This window comes from Carassius gibelio, chromosome B3 (assembly GCF_023724105.1).
Source record: "Carassius gibelio isolate Cgi1373 ecotype wild population from Czech Republic chromosome B3, carGib1.2-hapl.c, whole genome shotgun sequence".
Classification (NCBI taxonomy): Eukaryota; Metazoa; Chordata; class Actinopteri; order Cypriniformes; family Cyprinidae; genus Carassius; species Carassius gibelio.
The window spans coordinates 48,062,475-48,088,993 of NC_068398.1; the positions used below are offsets into that span (position 1 = coordinate 48,062,475).

The 26,519-nt window shown below is 34.2% G+C and overlaps 1 long non-coding RNA gene across 2 annotated transcripts; it reads left to right on the forward strand.

The window, feature by feature from the left end:
* The first annotated feature begins 261 nt into the window (after positions 1–261).
* Positions 262–25,577, forward strand: LOC127952339 (uncharacterized). 2 transcript variants are annotated; one of them, XR_008152918.1, is made up of 2 exons: positions 262–351; positions 24,934–25,577. It is a non-coding gene; the product is annotated as an uncharacterized LOC127952339 (long non-coding RNA). The 2 variants fall into 2 exon arrangements; XR_008152917.1 differs by lacking the exon at positions 262–351 and adding an exon at positions 10,679–10,973.
* Positions 25,578–26,519: the final 942 nt, after the last annotated feature.

Below are 26,519 nucleotides of genomic sequence, written 5' to 3' on the forward strand. Positions count from 1 at the left end.
TCCCTCTGGCAGTGAGGTTTTAAAGGATATGGCAGTTAAAGGGTTAATCCGAATCATCTAGACTTTAAAATCACATTCACAGAACAATATATATATATATAACTTTAGTAACACTTTACAATAAGATTCCATTCATAAACATTATGTTAACATGAACAATGTTTATATAGCATTCATTCACGTCAGTTAATATTCCAAACTTAAACATTAAAACATTGTTTTATTGTGATTTTTTTCCAAGCATTTTTTACCAATTCCAAACCATATCAATCTTAATAACTACCATTATTTTTTATTTAATCATTTATGAGTGCTATACAATAGTCCAGGAAAGCTGGAAGAGAAAAACAGGTCAAGAAGAACTGACAAAAAGAATTGCAAAATAATTAGGAAATAATGTGAAGATTAATTTTTAGTCAATTCTGCAAGACAGACTTTCAGGAAAGGAGGTGGAATAAAAATGAGCTCTTAAATCTTAATCCTGGATTCTGGAAGATATACTCCTCAAACCATCGAACAAGAGGAGGTGGTGCTGGTCCTTCACGAGTCACTCTAATCTGTTCATAAAGCCTATATATAAAGCTTTAATATATAGTATTTCACAATACTTCATGGTATTCTAATTAAATCATTTTTTGGGATCTTAAGTCTCTCAGAGCCGGACACCGAGTAATTCTGGAGACTCCAGGAAAGTGGCAGTTCTGTAAAATGTTGGCGCTGGAGTCTAAATGCTCCCTGATAGTTTCACACCTAATTCACTTAACACACACACAAACACACACACACACACACACTACCCACAGTGACAGTGGGACTGAGTGACATTAGATGTATGATAGTTTTTTTATTTTCTATCATCCATATAGTGTTGTATAGTCATGAAACTATTGTCATGAGACCAGTCATTCTGAGGAAATATGCCTCAGAATGACTTGTCTTTTATGTGTACATTTTTTTCAAGTGTTTAGAAGCTGCACTTTAAAAAAAATAAAAAGACATTTACTGGTTCCTTTTTTACTATTATTTCAAAAAATCACCACGACAAAACCATTCAAGCTATCCAAAATTCATTCACACCTGTTCTGTAAGATTAGTTCTTTAAACAGTGGTAAAAGAGGATGTGGTGCTGATCCTTCAAGAGTCACTCAAAACGTATCTGTCCATAAAGCCTATAAAGAATTATTCTTAATATACAGTTCACAATACTTCAGCTTGTTATTCTAATTAAGTGAGGGTCATTTTTATCAGTAAAATTCCTAAAATACATATTATTTTATTTGAAAGATTTCTATAAATTATTTAAATCATACTCGTTTCTACAATAATTATTTAAAAGTAATCCTATAGCTCCCTCTGGTGACCATTATTGGTACTAAGAATTGCAAGCTTGATTTATAAGTTATGATAGTTTTAATTTTAGGCTGGCTCTTGAAAATGAAAAAGCTATGAAACTTACTGTGCTTCCTTCAAATGAGGACTTCTACTTATATAAAAAATTATGAAGAGTTAGAATGAAAAATTTTAAAGATATAGTAAAATAACTATTGTATTTTTTTATGTTACATTAATAAATCTCTATGGCAACACCATTTAAGCTATCCTAAACCCATTCACAATTTAACATCTCAGTATATTGGCATCATGTTGAAAAAGGAGTATGGAGTAGTATGAGGAGGAGTATGAATTCATTTACAGGCTGATTTTATCATAAATCCACATTAAAATTTATTTTTCTGTTCTGTATCAATCTGTGTTGTTGTTTGTTTATTTTTATCTTTTATTTTTCATAGGAAGATAACTGATCCTTTACTCTCCTTTTTAATAAATGTGCTTATAAACCAAAAACAAGCTATTTATAGCTGTATTTATAAACTGCTTACTACTGACTATTAATATTGGGACAAGGCTTTATAAAGCATGAACTGACTATTTACTTTTTGAGTTTGAAATTATTATTTGCAGCACAAATTAGGGTTTTTTAGGATTTTTAAAAATCCCTAAAACTGTCAGAAAAGGATAAGGCCTAAGATTTATATGTGAGTGGCTACATTTATTTGTTTTATAACTATAATGCATAAACTATGCAATTATACAAAATGTATAAAAAAGTACAACAGTCATTGTTTTCCAATGTTTTTTTTTTTTTTTTTTTTTTTTTTTTTTTTTTTTTTTGGATTTACATTAAAAAAAATTAGCCTACTGCAATCATTCTAAACAGCTTGAATAAAACCTGTTAATATTTATTATAGACCACTGTAACTGTGTATAATCTAACAAACAAGTTTATTATGAAAATAAAAGTGTGTACACCAGATAAATTGGACGATAAAGAAATTGCTAACAATAGTATAATAGAGCATGTTTTAGGTTTTTAGGCGTTTAGATGCAGATATGGACAAATCAAATGTAAAATAAAATGTAATTGATTTAATTAAATATAGATTAATTCTTGTTAGAGCAAAATAATAAATAAATAAATAAATACGTACACACATTAAAAAAGCAGCCAAGATGAATGAATTTCATTTTTTATATAGATTAAAATTGAAGACAGAAGCAGCTGGTATATGCGGTCACTTAATATTAAAATCCAGTAGATCCACTTCAGATTTATTTCTCAACAGTTTATGTTCACACAGCTGTTTTCGTTTATATTAGCCAAGCTATTATGTGTTTTGAAATAATCTTGTCCGTTATGTGTTCGTTCGTACGACGAAAGCCAGAATCCTGCAGCTCGAGAGATATATGTTATTCTGCCAGTCGCGCTTTCAAATAGTCTTGCGCACTTAAACGGGTCACAAACACCTGCATTTACCTCTTGATGTGTTACAATGGGTTTATTGTGTGCATTTGTGGTAATGTTTTATTTAAAAAAGCTCTTAAACAAGAATAAATTCGTTTGTTTTGAGCTCGACACTGTAAGCGCTGATCGGAGGCGTGATTTCAGATAGGCAGCCACAAATATTTCATTTTCACACAAACAGTTCAAAAACATCTGAATTTAGCTCTTGGTGTGTTCTAATTGGTTGATTGTGTGATATCGCTGTAATAATTTATTTTTAAAAGCTATAAAACAGGAATAAATTAGTTTTTTCTGAGCTCTTTACTCCAGACGCTCGTGATCACAGCGGTGATTCATCTCTCCTATTTCTCACGTATCTCTGGCCAGAAATAATTTATCCATGAGCCCTGAACCGGTAATAATCAGATATGTTGGTTTAGCTTGTCAGTGTGAATTACATCTAAGTATTTATTTGTATTTTTAACCGATTTAAAAGTGAAAGTAAAAGTCCGGTAATTGCACCTGTAGGGGCGCAATTTCTCTCAGACAATGGAAGTCTGAAGCACACATACTCAAACAGAGGGACAGAGTGAGATGAGATGTCTGAGAGTTTTTTAATTTTCTGTTATCCATACAGTGTTGTAAAGTCTTGAAACTATGCATATTTCCTCAGAATGACTTTTTCATCTGTATGAAAAAATTCTTTGACGTGTTTGGAAGCTGCATTTTAAAAATACAATAATGATTCCCTTTGTAAGGTAATTTCAAAAAATCACCACGGCAAAACCATTCAAGCTATCCAAAATCCATTCACAATTTAAGTTCCTATCAGAAATACTGATGTGTGTTCAGAGTTTTGTGAAATTCTAAGTATGGTATTTGCCTCAAAATCACCTGAGAAGTATTCCAGTTTGACATGTTGCCACGCCAACAATTTTTTAGATATCAATATCCCCCTTGCAGATTTATATCGGCTGTGTTTTAACATTATTCTGACGAAGTTTGAAGCAAATCGAGTAATAATAAGATGCTGAATTCAAATCATTTTGAAAATGACACACTTCCTTCTGCCAGTTGGTGTCGCTATAACTTTGACTCCTAATAGTCACATATATTCGATCGACATCATACAACGAATAATCTGATGAAGTTTGATTAAAATCAGGAACTGTATGTGGATGGTATTAGACACTTCCTGTTTCTCATTTCTCGCCATAATTTCAACGCCTCGCCACGAGCAAACCGTTCGAGATATCAAAAATCCCCTGGCAATTTTTCATCCCCAGTGTCTTGAGATCATGTTGACCGAGTTTGGCGGCAATCGAGAAAAAAACCTATGACAAGTATTTCAAATTCCAGAGCATGCGCTTTTTACATAACTCTAAATAGCTGACTTCCTGTTGGGTGGAGCCTATGACATGCAATATGAAAGTTGTTCGGCACGATGAGATCTATATGTGTACTGAGTTTCATATGAATATGTGCAAGTATGTGTGAGCTATACATCAACATTTATGACTGTGTTCCAGGGGGCCCCATAGAGCCCCTGTGCCACGCCCGGGTCCCAGCCTCTGCAGGCTCCTAAAGGCCACAGATTCCAAAGTGTGCGCAAATTTTCAAGAGTTTTTGAGTATGTTAAGGACCCCCAAAGCCCCCACAACTTTGACGAAAAATTTTAATACTAAACCCTAAATAGCCAACTTCCTGTTGGGCGGAGCCTATGATATGCAATACAAAAGTTGTTTGGATTGATGAGATTTATATGTGTACCGAGTTTCATACGTCTACGAGCAAGAATGTATGATATATGGCCCTCCATATTCCAGGGGGCGCTGTAGAGCCCCTGTGCCACGCCCGTGTATCAGTCTCTGCCCGGCCCTAATGGCCGCAGGTTCCAATCTGTGTGCCAATTTTCAAGACTTTTTAAGCACGTTAAGGGCCCCAAAAGCCCCCGAGACGTTGGAAAAAAAAATAATAATAATAATAATAATAATAATAAAAAATAATCCTAAGGAAAACAATAGGCCTCTCGCCCTTTGGGCTTGAGCCCTAAATATAGCTGCAAGCAGCGATGGCGGGCTCAAGCCACCAATGCCATCGCCACCCCGGTGGCATCAGGTAAACTGTGCCCAGCGGGCACATGCATTCACAATATCCCTCTGGCAGTGAGGTTTTAAAGGATATGGCAGTTAAAGGGTTAATCCGAATCATCTAGACTTTAAAATCACATTCACAGAACAATATATATATTATATATATATAATAACTTTAGTAACACTTTACAATAAGATTCCATTTATGAACATTATGTTATCATGAACAATATTTATATAGCATTCATTCATGTCAGTTAATACTCCAAACTTAAATATTAAAACATTGTTTTATTGTGATTTTTTTCCAAGCACATTTTACCAATTCCAAACCATATCAATCTTAATAACTACCATTATTTTTTATTTAATCATTTATGAGTGCTATACAATAGTCCAGGAAAGCTGGAAGAGAAAAACTCCTTATATTCATATGTGCAGAATTATTAGGCATGTTTTCTTTTACAGATGAAATGCGCTAAAAAAGAGTTTTAACTCAAACTGTAAAGTCGAAAATTATGAAATACCCATGAGAAATATCAAACACAAAGGCAATACAGAAATGGATAAGTTAAGACTTGACCATTATACAAAAAATGCTGACTGGGTCATGAGGTCAGAAAAGAAGAAGAAAAAAACAGGTCAAGAAGAACTGACAAAAAGAATTGCAAAATAATAAGGAATTAATGTGAAGATACATTTTTAGTCAATTCTGCAAGACAGACTTTCAGGAAAGGAGGTGGAATAAAAATGAGCTCCTAAATCTTAATCCTGGATTCTGGAAGATATATTCCTCAAACCATCGGACAAGAGGAGGTGGTGCTGGTCCTTCACGAGTCACTCTAATCTGTTCATAAAGCCTATATATAAAGACTTAATATATAGTATTTCACAATACTTCATGGTATTCTAATTAAATACTTTTTTGGAATCTTAGATCTCTCAGAACCTGACACCGAGTAATTCTGAGACTCCAGGTAAGTGGCAGTTCTGTAAAATGTTGGCGCTGGAGACTAAATGCACCCTGATAGTTTCACACCTAATTCACTTAACACACACACAAACACACACACACACACAGACACACTACCCACAGTGACAGAGGGACAGAGTGACATCAGATGTATGATAGTTTTTTAATTTTCTATCATCCATATAGTGTTGTATAGTCATGAAACTATGCATATTTCCTCAGAATGACTTGTCTTCTATGTGTACATTTTTTTGAAGTGTTTAGAAGCTGCAAAAAATATAAGACATTTACTGGTTACTTTTTTACTGTTATTTCAAAAAATCACCACGACAAAACCATTCAAGCTATCCAAAATTCATTTGCACCTGTTCTGTAAGATAAATTCTTTAAACAGTGGTAAAAGAGGATGTGGTGCTGATCCTTCAAGAGTCACTCAAAACATGTCTATCCATAAAGCCTATAAAGAATTATTCTTAATATACAGTTCACAATACTTCAGCTTGTTATTCTAATTAAGTCAGGGTCATTTTATCAGTAAAATACATAAAATTCATATTATTTTTCTTTGAAAGATTTCTATAAATGATTTAAATCATACTTGTTTCAACAATAATTATTTAAAAGTAATCCTATAGCTCCATCTGGTGGCCATTATTGGTACTAAGAATTGCAAGCTTCATTTATAAGTTATGATAGTTTTAATTTTATGCTGGCTCTTGAAAATGATAAAGCTATGAAACTTACTGTGCTTCCTTCAAATGATGACTTCTACCTATATAAAAAATTATGAAGAGTTTGGAATGAAAAAATTTAAAGATATAGTAAAATAACTATTGTATTTTTTTATGTTACTTTAATAAATCGCTATGGCCACACCATTTAAGGTATCCTAAACCCATTCGCAATTTAACATTTTCAGTATATTGGCTTCATGTTAAAAAAAAGTTTGGTGTGAACTACTTGTGTCTTCTTGGAGGAGTATGAATTAATTTACAGGCTGATTTTATCATAAATCCACAATAGAATTTCTGAGCTCTGTATCAATCTGTGTTGTTGTTTGTTTATTTTTATTTTTTTATTTTTCATAGGAAGATAACTGACCCTTTACTCTCCTTTTTAATAAATGTGCTTATAAACCAAAAACAAGCTATTTATAGCTGTATTTATAAACTGCTTACTACTGACTATTAATATTGGGACAAGGCTTTATAAAGCATGAACTGACTATTTACTTTTTGAGTTTGAAATTATTATTTGCAGCACAAATAAGTTTTTTTCGGATTTTTAAAAATCCCTAAAACTGTCAGAAAAGGATAAGGCCTAAGATTTCTATGTGAGTGGCTAAATTTATTTGTTTTTATAACTATAATGCATAAACTATGAAATTATACAAAATGTATAAAAAAGTACAACAGTTATTGTTTTCCAATGTTTTTTATTTATTTATTTATTATTATTTTTTTTGGATTTACATTTAAAAAAATTAGCCTACTGCAATCATTCTAAACAGCTTGACTAAAACCTGTTAATATTTATTATAGACCACTGTAACTGTGTATAATCTAACAAACAAGTTTATTATGAAAATAAAAGTGTGTACACCAGATAAATTGGACGATAAAGAAATTGCTAACAATAGTATAATAGAGCATGTTTTATGTTTTTAGGCGTTTAGATGCAGAAATTGACAAATAAAATGTAAAATAAAATGTAATTGATTTAATTAAATATAGATTAATTATTGTTAGAGCAAAATAATAAATAAATAAATACGTACACACATTAAAAAAGCAGCCAAGATGAATGAATTTCATTTTTTATATAGATTAAAATTGAAGACAGAAGCAGCTGGTATATGCGGTCACTTAATATTAAAATCCAGTAGATCCATTTCAGATATATTTCTCAACAGTTTATGTTCACGTGGCTGTTGTCGTTTATGGTCGCCAAGCTATTATGTATTTTGAAATAATCTTGTCCGTGATGTGTTCGTTCGTACGACGAAAGGCAGAATCCTGCAGCTCGAGAGATATGTTATTCTGCCAGTCGCGCTTTCAAATAGTCTTGCACACTTAAACGGGTCACAAACACCTGCATTTAGCTCTTGTAGTGTTACAATGGGTTTATTGTGTGCATTTGTGGTAATATTTTATTTAAAAAAGCTCTTAAACAAGAATAAATTCGTTTGTTTTGAGCTCGACACTGTACGCGCTGATCGGAGGCGTTGATTTCAGATAGGCAGCCACAAATATTTCATTTTCACACAAACAGTTCAAAAACATCTGAATTTAGCTCTTGGTGTGTTCTAATTGGTTGATTGTGTGATATCGCTGTAATAATTTATTTTTAAAAGCTTTAAAACAGGAATAAATTCGTTTTTTCTGAGCTCTTTACTCCAGACGCTCGTGATCACAGCGGTGATTCATCTCTCCTATTTCTCACGTATCTCTGGCCAGAAATAATTTATCCATGAGCCCTGAACCAGTAATAATCAGATATGTTGGTTTAGCTTGTCAGTGTGAATTAAAACTAAGTATTTATTTGTATTTTTAACCGATTTAAAAGTGAAAGTAAAAGTCCGGGAATTGAACCTGTAGGGGCACTATTTCTCTCAGACAATGGAAGTCTGAAGCACATATATTCAAACAGAGGGACAGAGTGAGATGAGATGTCTGACAGTTTTTTAATTTTCTGTTATCCATACAGTGTTGTAAAGTCGTGAAACTATCCATATTTACTCAGAATGACTTTTTTTCTGTACGAAAAAAGGTTTTGAAGTGTTTGGAATTTAAAAATGCAGGAAAATTAATAATTCCATTTTTACTGTCATTTAAAAAAATCACCACGACAAAACCGTTTAAGCTATCCAAAATCCATTGGCAATTTAAGTTGTTTAAAATGTTTTGGCATCATGTAGACAAAGTTTGGTGTGTATAGTGTTACTCTCCTCTGAGCAGTATGCATTAATTCACAGCTAAATGTAAAAAAAAATCCACATTCAAATCAAAATAGCTGACTTCCTGTTGATCGTAGCTGATGACTGTGAATTAGAAAGTTGTCCGTCTTGATAAGAAAAATTTTTGTACCGAGTTTGGTGTCTGTAGCTAAAACTAACCCCGCCACTTTTGACAAAAGGTGGCGCTATAGAGTGCCTCTTCCACGCCCTCTTATGAACTTTTGCCAGTGTCTAGTTATCATAAATACTGATATGTGTTCTGAGTTTAATGAAATTCTAAGCATGTTGTATGCCTCAAAATCACCTGAGAAATATTCCAGTTTAACATGTTGCCACGGCAACAATATTTTTAGATATCAATATCCCCCCAGCAGATTTATATCGGCTGTGTTTTAACATTATTCTGATGAAGTTTGAAGCAAATCGAGTAATAATAAGATGCTGAATTCAAATCATTTTGAAAATGACACACTTCCTTCTGCCAGTTGGTGGCGCTATAACTTTGACTCCTAATAGTCACATATATGCGATCGACATCATACAACAAATAATCTGATGCAGTTTGATTAAAATCAGGAAATGTATGTGGATGGTATTAGACACTTCCTGTTTCTCATTTCTCGCCATAATTTCAACACCTCGCCACGAGCAAACCGTTCGAGATATCAAAAATCCCCTGGCAATTTTTCATCCCCAATGTCTTGAGATCATGTTGACCGAATTTGGTGGCAATCGGCAAAAAAACCTATGACAAGTATTTCAAATTCCAGAGCATGCGCTTTTTACATAACTCTAAATAGCTGACTTCCTGTTGGGCGGAGCCGAATGACATGCAGTACGAAAGTTGTTCAGCACGATGAGATCTATATGTGTACTGAGTTTCATATTAATACGAGCAAGTATGTGTGAGCTATACATCAACATTTATGACTGTGTTCCAGGGGGCGCCATAGAGCCCCTGTGCCACGCCCGGGTCCCAGCCTCTGCAGGCTCCTAAAGGCCACAGATTCCAAAGTGTGCGCAAATTTTCAAGAGTTTTTGAGTATGTTAAGGACCCCAAAAGCCCCCACAACTTTGACGAAAAATATGAATACTAAACCCTAAATATCCAACTTCCTGTTGGGCGGAGCCTATGACATGCAGTACAAAAGTTGTTTGGTTTGATGAGATCTACATGTGTACCGAGTTTCGTGTGTCTACGTGCAAGTATGTATGATATATGGCCCTCAGTATTCCAGGGGGCGCTGTAGAGCCCCTGTGCCACGCCTGTGTATCAGTCTCTGCCCGGCCCTAATGGCCGCAGGTTCCAATGTGTGTGCCAATTTTCAAGACTTTTTAAGCATGTTAAGGGCCCCTAAAGCCCCCGAAACCTTGAAGAAAAATAATAATAATAACAAAATATAGCTGCAAGCAGCGATGGCGGGCTCAAGCCACCAATGCCATCACCACCCCGGTGGCATCAGGTAAACTGTGCCCAGCGGGCACATGCATTCACAATATCCCTCTGGCAGTGAGGTTTTAAAGGATAGAGGGGAGCGTAGAGGGGAGCGTGCATTTGCAGTGGCTGGGCCACGACTCTGGAATACCCTGCCTTTAGAGATCAGACTGGCCCCTTCCTTGTCTATTTTTAAATCTTTGCTAAAAACTTTTTTATTTTCCTTAGTGTACTGACTACTGTGTTATGCTACATTTTGAAATGGGTGGTTTTAAATTTTTTGTCTGGTCTATTTTTATGTATGTGTAATATTCTTGCTCTTATGTTAAAGCACTTTGGTCAGCCAGGAGGCTGTTGTAAATGCGCTATACAAATAAATTGAACTTGAACTAGAACTTGAACTTGATATGGCAGTTAAAGGGTTAATCCGAATCATCTAGACTTTAAAATCACATTCACAGAACAATATATATATATATATATAACTTTAGTAACACTTTACAATAAGATTTCATTTATAAACATTATGTTAACATGAACAATATTTATATAGCATTCATTCATGTCAGTTAATATTCCAAACTTAAACATTAAAACATTGTTTTATTGTGATTTTTTTCCAAGCACATTTTACCAATTCCAAACCATATCAATCTTAATAACTACCATTATTTTTTATTTAATCATTTATGAGTGCTATACAATAGTCCAGGAAAGCTGGAAGAGAAAAACAGGTCAAGAAGAACTGACAAAAGAATTGCAAAAGAATTAGGAATTAATGTGAAGATTAATTTTTAGTCAATTCTGCAAGACAGACTTTCAGGAAAGGAGGTGGAATAAAAATGAGCTCCTAAATCTTAATCCCAGATTCTGGAAGATATATTCCTCAAACCATCGGACAAGAGAAGGTGGTGCTGGTCCTTCACGAGTCACTCTAATCTGTTCATTAAGCCTATATATAAAGTCTTAATATATAGTATTTCACAATACTTCATGGTATTCTAATTAAATAATTTTTTGGAATCTTAGATCTCTCAGAACCTGACACATTGTAATTCTGAGACTCCAGGAAAGTGGCAGTTCTGTAAAATGTTGGCGCTGGAGACTAAATGCTCACTGATAGTTTCACACCTAATTCACTTAAAACACACACAAACACACACACACAGTGACAGAGGGACAGAGTGACATCAGATGTATGTTTTTTAATTTTCTGTCATCCATATAATGTTGTATAGTCATGAAACTATGCATATTTCCTCAGAATGACTTGTCTTCTATGTGTACATTTTTTTGAAGTGTTTAGAAGCTGCACTTTTTTTTACTGGTTCCTTTTTTACTATTATTTCAAAAAATCACCACGACAAAACCATTCAAGCTATCCAAAATTCATTCACACCTGTTCTGTAAGATTAATTCTTTAAACAGTGGTAAAAGAGGATGTGGTGCTGAACCTTCAAGAGTCACTTAAAACGTATCTGTCCATAAAGCCTATTAAGAATTATTCTTAATATACAGTTCACAATACTTCAGCTTGTTATTCTAATTAAGTGAGGGTCATTTTATCAGTAAAATTCCTAAAATACATATTATTTTATTTGAAAGATTTCTATAAATTATTTAAATCATACTCGTTTCTCCAATAATTATTTAAAAGTAATCCTATAGCTCCCTCTGGTGGCCATTATAGGTACTAAGAATTGCAAGCTTGATTTATAAGTTATGATAGTTTTAATTTTATGCTGGCTCTTGAAAATGATAAAGCTATGAAACTTACTGTGCTTCCTTCAAATGAGGACTTCTACTTATATAAAAAATTATGAAGAGTTAGAATGAAAAATTTTAAAGATATAGTAAAATAACTATTGTATTTTTTATGTTACTTTAATAAATCTCTATGGCAACACCATTTAAGCTATCCTAAACCCATTCACAATTTAACATCTCAGTATATTGGCATCATGTTGAAAAAGGAGTATGGAGTAGTATGAGGAGGAGTATGAATTCATTTACAGGCTGATTTTATCATAAATCCACAATAAAATTTCTGAGTTCTGTATCAATCTGTGTTGTTGTTTGTTTATTTTTATCTTTTATTTTTCATAGGAAGATAACTGACCCTTTACTCTCCTTTTTAATAAATGTGCTTATAAACCAAGGACAAGCTATTTATAGCTGTATTTATAAACTGCTTACTACTGACTATTAATATTGGGACAAGGCTTTATAAAGCATGAACTGACTATTTACTAATGAGTGCAGTTATTATAAAGTGTTATCAATGAATTTGCTAATGTTAACAAATTAGACATTATTTTACAGTGTTATCAAATCCTTAAATGACTCATAAGCATTTGTGAAAGTTCTGCTTGCATTACAGCTTAGTATTGATCTGTGAGCTGAACAGATTTACTGTTACATCTATGAGATTATGTAAATTCAAATAAATATAATGTCACAGGATGTCATAGGTCAGTATCAAATGAGTTTGAAATTATTATTTGCAGCACAAATAAGTTTTTTTTAGGATTTTTAAAAATCCCTAAAACTGACAGAAAAAGGTTAAGGCCTAAGCTATTTCTATGTGAGTGGCTAAATTTATTTTTGTTTTCATAATTGTAATACACAAACTATGAAATTATACAAAATGTATAAAAAGGTAAATAAATAAATACGCACACATTAAAAAAGCAGCCAAGTCGAATGAGTTTCCTTTTTTATATAGATTAAAATTGAAGACAGAAGCAAGTGGTAAATGTGGTCACTTTAATATTCAAATCCAGTAGATCCAGTTTATGTTCACGTGGCTGTTTTCGTTTATATTCGCCAAGCTATTATGTATTTTGAAATAATCTTGTCCGTTATGTGTTCGTTCGTACGACGAAAGACAGAAACCTGCAGCTCGAGAGATATGTTATTCTGCCAGTCGCGCTTTCAAATAGTCTTGCACACTTAAACAGGTCACAAACACCTGCATTTAGCTCTTGTAGTGTTACAATGGGTTTATTGTGTGCATTTGTGGTAATATTTTATTTAAAAAAGCTCTTAAACAAGAATAAATTCGTTTGTTTTGAGCTCGACACTGTACGCGCTGATCGGAGGCGTGATTTCAGATAGGCAGCCACAAATATTTCATTTTCACACAAACAGTTCAAAAACATCTGAATTTAGCTCTTGGTGTGTTCTAATTGGTTGATTGTGTGATATCGCTGTAATAATTTATTTTTAAAAGCTTTAAAACAGGAATAAATTCGTTTTTTCTGAGCTCTTTACTCCAGACGCTCGTGGTCACAGCGGTGATTCATCTCTCCTATTTCTCACGTATCTCTGGCCAGAAATAATTTATCCATGAGCCCTGAACCGGTAATAATCAGATATGTTGGTTTAGCTTGTCAGTGTGAATTAAATCTAAGTATTTATTTGTATTTTTAACCGATTTAAAAGTGAAAGTAAAAGTTCGGGAATTGAACCTGTAGGGGCGCAATTTCTCTCAGACAATGGAAGTCTAAGCACATATACTCAAACAGAGGGACAGAGTGAGATGAGATGTCTGACAGTTTTTTAATTTTCTGTTATCCATACAGTGTTGTAAAGTCGTTAAACTATGCATATTTCCTCAGAATGACTTTTTCATCTGTATGAAAAAATTCTTTGACGTGTTTGGAAGCTGCAATTTAAAAATACAATAATGATTCCCTTTGTAAGGTCATTTAAAAAAATCACCACGGCAAAACCATTCAAGCTATCCAAAATCCATTCACAATTTAAGTTCCTATCAGAAATACTGATGTGTGTTCAGAGTTTTGTGAAATTCTAAGTATGTTATTTGCCTCAAAATCACCTGAGAAGTATTCCAGTTTGACATGTTGCCACGCCAACAATTTTTTAGATATCAATATCCCCCTTGCAGATTTATATCGGCTGTGTTTTAACATTATTCTGATGAAGTTTGAAGCAAATCGAGTAATAATAAGATGCTGAATTCAAATCATTTTGAAAATGACACACTTCCTTCTGCCAGTTGGTGGCGCTATAACTTTGACTCCTAATAGTCACATATATGCGATCGACATCATACAACGAATAATCTGATGAAGTTTGATTAAAATCAGGAAATGTATGTGGACGGTATTAGACACTTCCTGTTTCTCATTTCTCGCCATAATTTCAACGCCTCGCCACGAGCAAACCGTTCGAGATATCAAAAATTCCCTGGCAATTTTTCATCCCCAGTGTCTTGAGATCATGTTGACCAAGTTTGGCGGCAATCGAGAAAAAAACCTATGACAAGTATTTCAAATTCCAGAGCATGCACTTTTTACATAACTCTAAATAGCTGACTTCCTGATGGGCGGAGCCTATGACATGCAATACGAAAGTTGTTCGGCACGATGAGATCTATATGTGTACTGAGTTTCATATGAAAATGTGCAAGTATGTGTGAGCTATACATCAACATTTCTGACTGTGTTCCAGGGGGCGCCGTAGAGCCCCTGTGCCACGCCCGGGTCCCAGCCTCTGCAGGCTCCTAAAGGCCACAGATTCCAAAGTGTGCGCAAATTTTCAAGAGTTTTTGAGTATGTTAAGGACCCCAAAAGCCCCCACAACTTTGACGAAAAATTTGAATACTAAACCCTAAATAGCCAACTTCCTGTTGGGCGGAGCCTATGATATGCAATACAAAAGTTGTTTGGATTGATGAGATTTATATGTGTACCGAGTTTCATTCGTCTACGAGCAAGAATGTATGATATATGGCCCTCCATATTCCAGGGGGCGCTGTAGAGCCCCTGTGCCACGCCCGTGTATCAGTCTCTGCCCGGCCCTAATGGCCGCAGGTTCCAATCTGTGTGCCAATTTTCAAGACTTTTTAAGCACGTTAAGGGCCCCAAAAGCCCCCGAGACGTTGGAAAAAAATAATAATAATAATAATAATAATAATAATAATAATAAAAAATAATCCTAAGGAAAACAATAGGCCTCTCGCCCTTTGGGCTTGAGCCCTAATAATCCTAAGGAAAACAATAGGGCTCTCGCCCTCCAGGCTTGAGCCCTAATAATAATAATAATAATAATAAAAAATAATCCTAAGGAAAACAATAGGCCTCTCGCCCTTTGGGCTTGAGCCCTAATTAAAGCTGCAAGCAGCGATGATCGGGCCCTCGCACCTGGGCTCACCGCCAGCAAGCGGCTTTAGTAAAAAAGGCGAACGGCGAGAAATATGCATTTAAAGTCGTAAATATAAGTGGAATATGTCAAAGTAATTTATATGTGCCAATCTTCCTTTTGCCAGCAGGTGGTGCTATCATTATAATGGAATATTTTCCTTCAGATGTATTCAGGCCAAGACTCTTATCGAACATTTGAAGTTTGGGGAAGATTGAATATTTTATGCCTGAGTTACAACAACTTCTCTTCCTATGGCGAGACATCAATTTTGTCATGGCGCCATGGACACGACCTTTAACAAAAACTCAAGATAGACTGACCACAAAAAAGATATTAATGTAAAAAAAGTTCTAGGAGTAGTTTGTCGCAACGTAAAATAAGACACTTCCTGTTGCCAATAGAGGGCACTATATATCTTTTTTGTTCTGTCCTTTCATCTGCTCACTGCATTTGTTAACTGTGTCTTACAAGCGTTTTTTAAAAGTAAAAATTACTTCCATTTCAGTCTCTTTCAATATAAGTGTTTATATAAATGTTAATTAAAGCTTAGTTAAAATATTTTAATACATTATTAATAATATTTTTTTTAATTACATTTTTATTTTAAGATTAGTTTATGTACTGTGAAATAACATAAACAATAATATTTTTAATGATAGGAATAACTAACATAAAAAAGATTTATAAATTATCTGAAAAATAGATTGTTCATTGTTAGTTCATGTTAGTTAATGCATTAACTAATGTAAACCAGAGAGATTATTATAAATTGTTGCAAAACACTTTTCATGATCTATAACCATTTTTAAAAATACTTTTATTGATCTATAAACATTTCTGAAATTATTATATAAAACTATATTACCAGTAAAATTCATTAGCTTTTTAAAATACATATTATTTTACTTTGAAAGATTTTTATAAATGATTTAAATGCTGTATACACATTTCTAAAACAATTAATTAAAAGTAATCCTATAGCTCCATCTGGTGGTGGCCATGATAGGTATTACACACTGCACGTTTGGTGTTGCTATCTGAACCAGTCTGAATGAAGCGTTCCTAAATGTAGCAGAGAACAGGACAGACTGTGCATATGCCTATGCAAGGCCAGGTTCACAAGTTCTATCTGTAATGCATATTTTTTTCAGAGCCCATGTTAATGGTTCAGAGCATTCACACTGCACATGGTAAAAGATGTGAACAGAAAAGGTTAGAAGTAGAAAGGTGTGAAAATAATGAATATCTAGCACATGAGCATAGAGAGTGTTGTGAGTGCACAGGACACAGTTTGAGCAGAGGAAACGGGTTTTAAGTGCGCGCACGCTCTCCGAGCAAAAGCAGCATGTATCAGAGGACGCGTTTTGTGACAAAGTAAAGGAAATGTGCATTAAAGTGGAGGGATTCATGCTCGCGCATTATTTTAATGTTTTTTTGCGTTACAATAACATGCTCTCGCTTCTGCGTCTGCACCACATACACATACTGTATACACTCTGCAAACAGTGAACCTGTATAATGTATAAAAAATATATTTCAACACCTGAAGCATCGCTACAATGAGCTCTGACCAATGCATGACAAGAAGACATGCCTAAATATTCAGCACTCCTGAATATGAGCTTTACACTTCCAGCCTTCGAGGACAATTATATATATCACTCATAAATCATGAAATACCAAATCTATAGAATTTATTGAGATTGATGTGATTTAAATTGGTAAAATGTGCTTGGAAAAAAATGTCATCAGAATATCAACGTGCCTTATTATTATGCACTTTGTGAAAAAGCATTTTTAACGATTTTATTGATCTATAAGCATTTGTAAAATATGTTTGCCTGCATTACAGCTTAGTCTTTATCTGTGAGCTGAACTGTTTTACTGTTAAATCAGCAAGATTGTGTAAATTCAGGTGATGTCATGTCATGTCACAGAATGTCTGTCATAGGTCAGTATCAAATAAGTTTAAAATTATTATCAGAACAAAAAAATATATACAAGTCATCGTGTATGTATTTTTTAAATCGTTTTTTATTTTGCAATTTACATAATTCTTAACCTAATTATATAAAATAATTTTGTATGAGCCCTACAAATTGTACTAGGTTTTTTTCGTCCCTAAAAATGATAGAAAATGATAGAGAGATTTCTTAAGCTGTAATGATGAAAAAAATCAACAACACACAATTACAGTTTTTTTCTGATGATTAAAGAGATGTTAACTCTCTCTCTCTCTCTTTCTCTCTCTCTCTCTCTCTGTCAGGCAGGCCCTCAAGCACCCCTCCCCCTCCTTTACCTCACACAGAGAGAATGCCAGAGAGTGAGATCAGATGTCTGACAGTTTTATAATTTTATTTTAATCTTACAGTGTTGTAAAGTCATGAAACTATGCATATTTCCTCAGAATCGCATGTTCTCTAAATGAAAAATGGATTTGAAATGTTTGGAAGCTGCAATTTAAAAATACTAGACAATTAATGTTTCCCTTTTTACTGTTATTTCAAAAAATCACCACGGCAAAACCTTTCAAGCTATCCAAAATCCATTCGCAATTTAAGTTCCTCAATGTTTTTTCAACATGTAGACAAAGTTTGGTGTGTATAATTCATTTCCCCTGTGAGGAGTATGCATTAATTCACAGTCGAATTTGCCCAAAAATACATATTCAAATCAAAATAGCTGACTTCCTGTTGGTCGTAGCTTATGACTGTGAATTAGAAAATTGTCCGTCTTGAAAAGAACAATTTATGTACCAAGTTTGGTGTCTGTAGCTAAAACTAACCCCCCCACTTTTGACAAAAGGTGGCGCTGTAGAGTGCCTACATCACGTCCTTTTAAAAGCTTATGCCATTGTCTAGATATCATTAATACTGATATGTGTTCTGAGTTTAATGTAAATATGAGCTTGTTGTCTGCCTCAAAATCACCATAACAGAATATACAAGTTTGACACGTTGCCATGGCAACACTATGTTAGATATCGGTATACCCACAACAGATTTACATCAGCTGTGTTTTGTCATTATTCTGATGAAGTTTGAAGCAAATAGAGTAAAAATAAGACGCTGAATTAAAAGAATTTTGAAAATGACACACTTCCGGCTGCCAGTTGGTGGCGCTGTAACTTTCACACCTTATAGTTACATATATGCGAGCAACATATTACAATGAACAAACCGATGAAGTTTGATGAAACTCAGGAAATGTATGTGGATTTTATTAAGCACTTCCTGTTTCAAATTTTGTGCTCTAAATTCAACGCCTCACCACGGGCGAACCGTTCGAGATATCAAAAATCCCCTCGCAATTTTTCATCCTCAATGTCTTGAGATCATGTTCACCAAGTTTTGTGGCGAACGGGTGGAAAACCTCAGAGGAGTATTTCAAATTCCAGAGCATGCTTTTTTTAAACAGCCCTGAATAGCTGACTTCCTGTTGGGCCGAGCCTATGACATAGAGCATGAAAGTTGTTCGGCTCAATGAGATCTATAAGTGTACTGAGTTTCATATAAATACATGCAAGTATGTGTGAGCTATGGTTCAGGATTTACTGACGGTGTTCCAGGGGGCGCTGTAGAGCCCCTCTGCCACGCCCGGGTTCCAGTCTCTGCGGCGACCTGATGGCCGCAGGTTCCAATGTGTATGCCAATTTTCAAGAGTTTTTGAGTATGTTAAGGCCCCCAAAAACCCCCGGAAGGTTAAAAAAAAAAAAAAATAATAAGAAATATAGCTGCAAGCAGCAATTACGGGGCCAAGCACTCCAACGGCAAATGTAGGAGCTAAGCATGGCATGGAGCATCACACCAAATGCATTAATGAGCAATAACAGCAATTTTAGGACTATTGTAATTGAAATGGCTAAAAAAATCATAAATACAACCTCTAGTAGCATGATTTACTGGCTTATCAAAATTGACCAATAGGTGGTGCTGTTATCAAGTCAATTTGGTGTACTCTGTGTGACTTTTCAATGACACATACAAAGTTTGGTGTCAATATGCCAAAGCATTGCAGAGATACAGCCTCAAGTGTCATTTTGTCATTGTGCCTCAAGTTCGTCGCTGTGGTATGCAAAAACGGTTTTGTCTATCGACACAAAATTCATAACTTTTTGTCAGCACAGTCTGAAGATCATCTGATTAAATTTTGGTGAAAATTTGACTAACGGCTGATGAGGAGTTCAAAAAGTAGGTTTTCAACATAAATCAAAATGGCGGACCGGAAGTTCAGCTTAATCTGGCATATTTGGTATCTATGTTTTCGGCATAAACCAGGGAATATTTTGAGACCAGTTTCGTTGCAATAGGCTAATGCATTAAAAAGTTATTAGCATTTTTATAAGTGTAATTATTCATGGGTAATGAATGGTTTATTACTCTTGACCAATAGGTGGCGCTGTTACCAAATTTATGTGGCATGGTCAGTGTGAGGTAGCGATGACACGTACAAAGTTTGGTGTAAATATGTCAAAGCGTTGCAGAGATACAGCCTCAAATGCATTTTGGCACCCTTCCAACAAATTCGTTGATGCGCTTAATGAGAACCGTTTCATATATCGACACGAAATCCATAACTTTTTGCCAGCATGGTCTGAAGATGATACACGTCAAATTTGGTGAAAATCGGACTAACGGTCTAGGAGGAGTTTGAAAAAGTAGGTTTTCAACATTAATCAAAATGGCGGACAGGAAGTATGGCCAATATTCGCATAATTGGTATCAATGCTCTCGGCTTTACCCACAGAATATAGGGAGGCCATTTTAATTTTAATAGTCTAATTTATTCAAAAGTTATTAGCATTTATGTGATATTTCATTATAACTATTGGCCACAAGGTGGCGCTGCCACCAAACTTTTTGAGTATCTTCAGGGCATGGAGCCGAATATTTTTGTAATTATTTGCGAAACGATACGATGATGCGTTCAAAAAATACAGCATTTTGAAACATAATTCAAAATGGCCGACGCCTAAAATGGCCGACACGGGAAAATTGGATATCAATCGACTCGACATGACGCACTGAATCTACAGAGACCAGTTTTGTAATTTTTGGCCAAACCATTCAGAAGTTATAAGCCAAAATATGCATTTTTCATATCTCCTGACCACTAGGTGGCGCTGTGTCGAAACACTGCAGGTAGTCTCAGGTCTGCCTCAGAATGACTGGTCTTCTATGTGTACATTTTTTTTTTTTAAGTGTTTAGAAGCTGCACTTTAAAAAAATAAAAAGACATTTACTGGTTCCTTTTTTACTATTATTTCAAAAAATCATCACGGCAAAACCATTCAAGCTATCCAAAATTCATTCACACCTATTCTGTAAGATTAATTCTTTAAACAGTGGTAAAAGAAGATGTGGTGCTGAACCTTCAAGAGTCACTCAAAACGTTATCTGTCCATAAAGCCTATAAAGAATTATTCTTAATATACAGTTCAAAATACTTCAGCTTGTTATTCTAATTAAGTGAGGGTCATTTTATCAGTAAAATATATACAATTCATTTTTTTTGAAAGATTTCTATAAATGATTTAAATCATACTCGTTTCTACAATAATTATTTAAAAGTAATCCTATAGCTCCCTCTAGTGGCCATTATAGGTACTAAGAATTGCAAGCTTGATTTATAAGTTATGATAGTTTAAATTTTATGCTGGCTCTTGAAAGTGATAAAGCTATGAAACTTACTGTGCTTCCTTCAAATGAGGACTTCTACTTATATAAACAATTATGAAGATTTAGAATGAAAAATTGTAAAGATATAGTAAAATAACTATTGTATTTTTTTATGTTACTTTAATAAATCTCTATGGCAACACCATTTAAGCTATCCTAAACCCATTCACAATTTAACATCTCAGTATATAGGCATAATGTTGAAAAAGGAGTATGGAGTAGTATGAGTAGGAGTATGAATTCATTTGCAGGCTTTATCATAAATCCACAATAAAATTTCTGAGTTCTGTATCAATCTGTGTTGTTGTTTGTTTATTTTTATCTTTTATTTTTCATAGGAAGATAACTGACCCTTTACTCTCATTTTTAATAAATGTGCTTATAAACCAAGGACAAGCTATTTATAGCTGTATTTATAAACTGCTTACTACTGACTATTAATATTGGGACAAGGCTTTATAAAGCATGAACTGACTATTTAATAATGAGTGCAGTTATTATAAAGTGTTATCAATGAATTTGCTAATGTTAACAAATTAGACATTATTTTACAGTGTTATCAAATCCTTAAATGACTCATAAGCATTTGTGAAAGTTCTGCTTGCATTACAGCTTAGTATTGATCTGTGAGCTGAACAGATTTACTGTTACATCCATGAGATTATGTAAATTAAAATAAATATAATGTCACAGGATGTCATAGGTCAGTATCAAATGAGTTTAAAATTATTATTTGCAGCACAAATAAGGTTTTTTTAGGATTTTTAAAAATCCCTAAAACTGTCAGAAAAAGGTTAAGGCCTAAGCTATTTCTATGTGAGTGGCTAATTTTATTTTTGTTTTTATAATTGTAATACACAAACTATGAAATTATACAAAATGTATAAAAAGATAAATAAATAAATACGCACACATTAAAAAAGCAGCCAAGTCGAATGAGTTTCCTCTTTTATATAGATTAAAATTGAAGACAGAAGCAAGTGGTAAATGTGGTCACTTTAATATTCAAATCCAGTAGATCCAGTTTATGTTCACGTGGCTGTTTTCGTTTAAAGTCGCCAAGCTATTATGTGTTTTGAAATAATCTTGTCCGTTATGTGTTCGTTCGTACGACGAAAGCCAGAATCCTGCAGCTCGAGAGATATGTTATTCTGCCAGTCGCGCTTTCAAATAGTCTTGCACACTTAAACAGGTCACAAACACCTGCATTTAGCTCTTGTTGTGTTACAATGGGTTTATTGTGTGCATTTGTGGTAATATTTTATTTAAAAAAGCTCTTAAACAAGAATAAATTCGTTTGTTTTGAGCTGGACACTGTACGCGCTGATCGGAGGCGGTGATTTCAGATAGGCAGCCACAAATATTTCATTTTCACACAAACAGTTCAAAAACATCTTAATTTAGCTCTTGGTGTGTTCTAATTGGTTGATTGTGTGATATCGCTGTAATAATTTATTTTTAAAAGCTTTAAAACAGGAATAAATTCGTTTTCTCTGAGCTCTTTACTCCAGACGCTCGTGATCACAGCGGTGATTCATCTCTCCTATTTCTCACGTATCTCTGGCCAGAAATAATTTATCCATGAGCCCTGAACCGGTAATAATCAGATATGTTGGTTTAGCTTGTCAGTGTGAATTAAATCTAAGTATTTGTTTGTATTTTTAACCGATTTAAAAGTGAAAGTAAAAGTCCGGGAATTGAACCTGTAGGGGTGCTATTTCTCTCAGACAATGGAAGTCTGAAGCACATATACTCAAACAGAGGGACAGCGTGAGATGAGATGTCTGACAGTTTTTTAATTTTCTGTTATCCATACAGTGTTGTAAAGTCGTGAAACTATGCATATTTCCTCAGAATGACTTTTTCATCTGTATGAAAAAATTATTTGACGTGTTTGGAAGCTGCAATTTAAAAATACAATAATGATTCCCTTTGTAAGGTCATTTAAAAAAATCACCACGGCAAAACCATTCAAGCTATCCAAAATCCATTCACAATTTAAGTTCCTATCAGAAATACTGATGTGTGTTCAGAGTTTTGTGAAATTCTAAGTATGTTATTTGCCTCAAAATCACCTGAGAAGTATTCCAGTTTGACATGTTGCCACGCCAACAATTTTTTAGATATCAATATCCCCCTTGCAGATTTATATCGGCTGTGTTTTAACATTATTCTGATGAAGTTTGAAGCAAATCGAGTAATAATAAGATGCTGAATTCAAATCATTTTGAAAATGACACACTTCCTTCTGCCAGTTGGTGGCGCTATAACTTTGACTCCTTATAGTCACATATATGCGATCGACATCATACAACGAATAATCTGATGAAGTTTGATTAAAATCAGGAAATGTATGTGGACGATATTAGACACTTCCTGTTTCTCATTTCTCGCCATAATTTCAACGCCTCGCCACGAGCAAACCGTTTGAGATATCAAAAATCCCCTGGCAATTTTTCATCCCCAGTGTCTTGAGATCATGTTGACCGAGTTTGGCGGCAATCGAGAAAAAAACCTATGACAAGTATTTCAAATTCCAGAGCATGCGCTTTTTACATAACTCTAAATAGCTGACTTCCTGTTGGGTGGAGCCTATGACATGCAATACGCAAGTTTTTCGGCACAATGAGATCTATATGTGTACTGAGTTTCTTATGAATATGTGCAAGTATGTGTGAGCTATACATCAACATTTCTGACTGTGTTCCAGGGGGCGCCGTAGAGCCCCTGTGCCACGCCCGGGTCCCAGCCTCTGCAGGCTCCTAAAGGCCACAGATTCCAAAGTGTGCGCAAATTTTCAAGAGTTTTTGAGTATGTTAAGGACCCCAAAAGCACCCACAACTTTGACGAAAAATTTGAATACTAAAACCTAAATAGCCAACTTCCTGTTGGGCGGAGCCTATGATATGCAATACAAAAGTTGTTTGGATTGATGAGATTTATATGTGTACCGAGTTTCATACGTCTACGAGCAAGAGTGTATGATATATGGCCCTCCATATTCCAGGGGGCGCTGTAGAGCCCCTGTGCCACGCCCGTGTATCAGTCTCTGCCCGGCCCTAATGGCCGCAGGTTCCAATCTGTGTGCCAATTTTCAAGACTTTTTAAGCACGTTAAGGGCCCCAAAAGCCCCCGAGACGTTGGAAAAAAATAATAATAATAATAATAATAATAATAAATATAGCTGCAAGCAGCGATGGCGGGCTCAAGCCACCAATGCCATAACCCCCCCGTGGCATCAGGTAAACTGTGCCCAGCGGGCAAATGCATTCACAATATCCCTCTGGCAGTGAGGTTTTAAAGGATACGGCAGTTAAAGGGTTAATCCGAATCATCTAGACTTTAAAATCACATTCACAGAACAATATATATATATAACTTTAGTAACACTGTACAATAAGATTTCATTTATAAACATTATGTTAACACGAACAATATTTATATAGCATTCATTCATGTCAGTTAATATTCCAAACTTAAACATGAAAAAAATAGTTTTATTGTGATTTTTTTCCAAGTACATTTTACCAATTCCAAACCATATAAATCTTAATAACTACCATTATTTTTTATTTAATCATTTATGAGTGCTATACAATAGTCCAGGAAAGCTGGAAGAGAAAAACTCCTTATATTCATATGTGTAGAATTATTAGGCTTGTTTTCTTTTACAGATGAAATGCGCTAAAATAGAGTTTTAACTCAAACTGTAAAGTCGAAAATTATGAAATACCCATGAGAAATATCAAACACAAATGCAATACAGAAATGGATAAGTTAAGACTTGACCATTGTACAAAAAATGCTGACTGGGTCATGAGGTCAGAAAAGAAGAAGAAAAAAACAGGTCAAGAAGAACTGACAAAAAGAATTACAAAATAATTAGGAATTAATGTGAAGATTAATTTTTAGTCAATTCTGCAAGACAGACTTTCAGGAAAGGAGGTGGAATAAAAATGAGCTCCTAAATCTTAATCCCAGATTCTGGAAGATATATTCCTCAAACCATCGGACAAGAGGAGGTGGTGCTGGTCCTTCACGAGTCACTCTAATCTGTTCATTAAGCCTATATATAAAGTCTCAATATATAGTATTTCACAATACTTCATGGTATTCTAATTAAATCATTTTTTGGAATCTTAAGTCTCTCAGAGCCTGACACCGAGTAATTCTGGAGACTCCAGGAAAGTGGCAGTTCTGTAAAATGTTGGCGCTGGAGACTAAATGCACCCTGATAGATTCACACCTAATTCACTTAACACACACACACACACACATTACCCACAGTGACAGTGGAACTGAGTGACATCAGATGTATGATAGTTTTTTAATTTTCTATCATCCATATAGTGTTGTATAGTCATGAAACTATGGTCATGAGACCAGTCATTCTGAGGAAATATGCCTCAGAATGACTGGTCTTCTATGTGTACATTTTTTTGAAGTGTTTAGAAGCTGCACTTTAAAAAAATAAAAAGACATTTACTGGTTCCTTTTTTACTATTATTTCAAAAAATCACCACGACAAAACCATTCAAGCTATCCAAAATTCATTCGCACCTGTTCTGTAAGATAAATTCTTTAAACAGTGGTAAAAGAGGATGTGGTGCTGAACTTTCAAGAGTCACTCAAAACGTATCTGTCCATAAAGCTTATAAAGAATTATTCTTAATATACAGTTCACAATACTTCAGCTTGTTATTCTAATTAAGTGAGGGTCATTTTATCAGTAAAATACATACAATTCCTATTTTTTTTTTCTTTTTTTTTTAAGATTTCTATAAATGATTTAAATCATACTCGTTTCTACAATAATTATTTAAAAGTAATCCTATAGCTCCCTCTGGTGACCATTATTGGTACTAAGAATTGCAAGCTTGATTTATAAGTTATGATAGTTTTAATTTTATGCTGGCTCTTGAAAATGATAAAGCTATGAAACTTACTGTGCTTCCTTCAAATGAGGACTTCTACTTATATAAAAAATTATGAAGAGTTAGAATGAAAAATTTTAAAGATATAGTAAAATAACTATTGTATTTTTTATGTTACTTTAATAAATCTCTATGGCAACACCATTTAAGCTATCCTAAACCCATTCACAATTTAACATCTCAGTATATTGGCATCATGTTGAAAAAGGAGTATGGAGTAGTATGAGGAGGAGTATGAATTCATTTACAGGCTGATTTTATCATAAATCCACAATAACATTTCTGAGTTCTGTATCAATCTGTGTTGTTGTTGTTGTTTGTTTATTTTTATCTTTTATTTTTCATAGGAAGATAACTGACCCTTTACTCTCCTTTTTAATAAATGTGCTTATAAACCAAAAACAAGCTATTTATAGCTGTATTTATAAACTGCTTACTACTGACTATTAATATTGGGACAAGGCTTTATAAAGCATGAACTGACTATTTACTTTTTGAG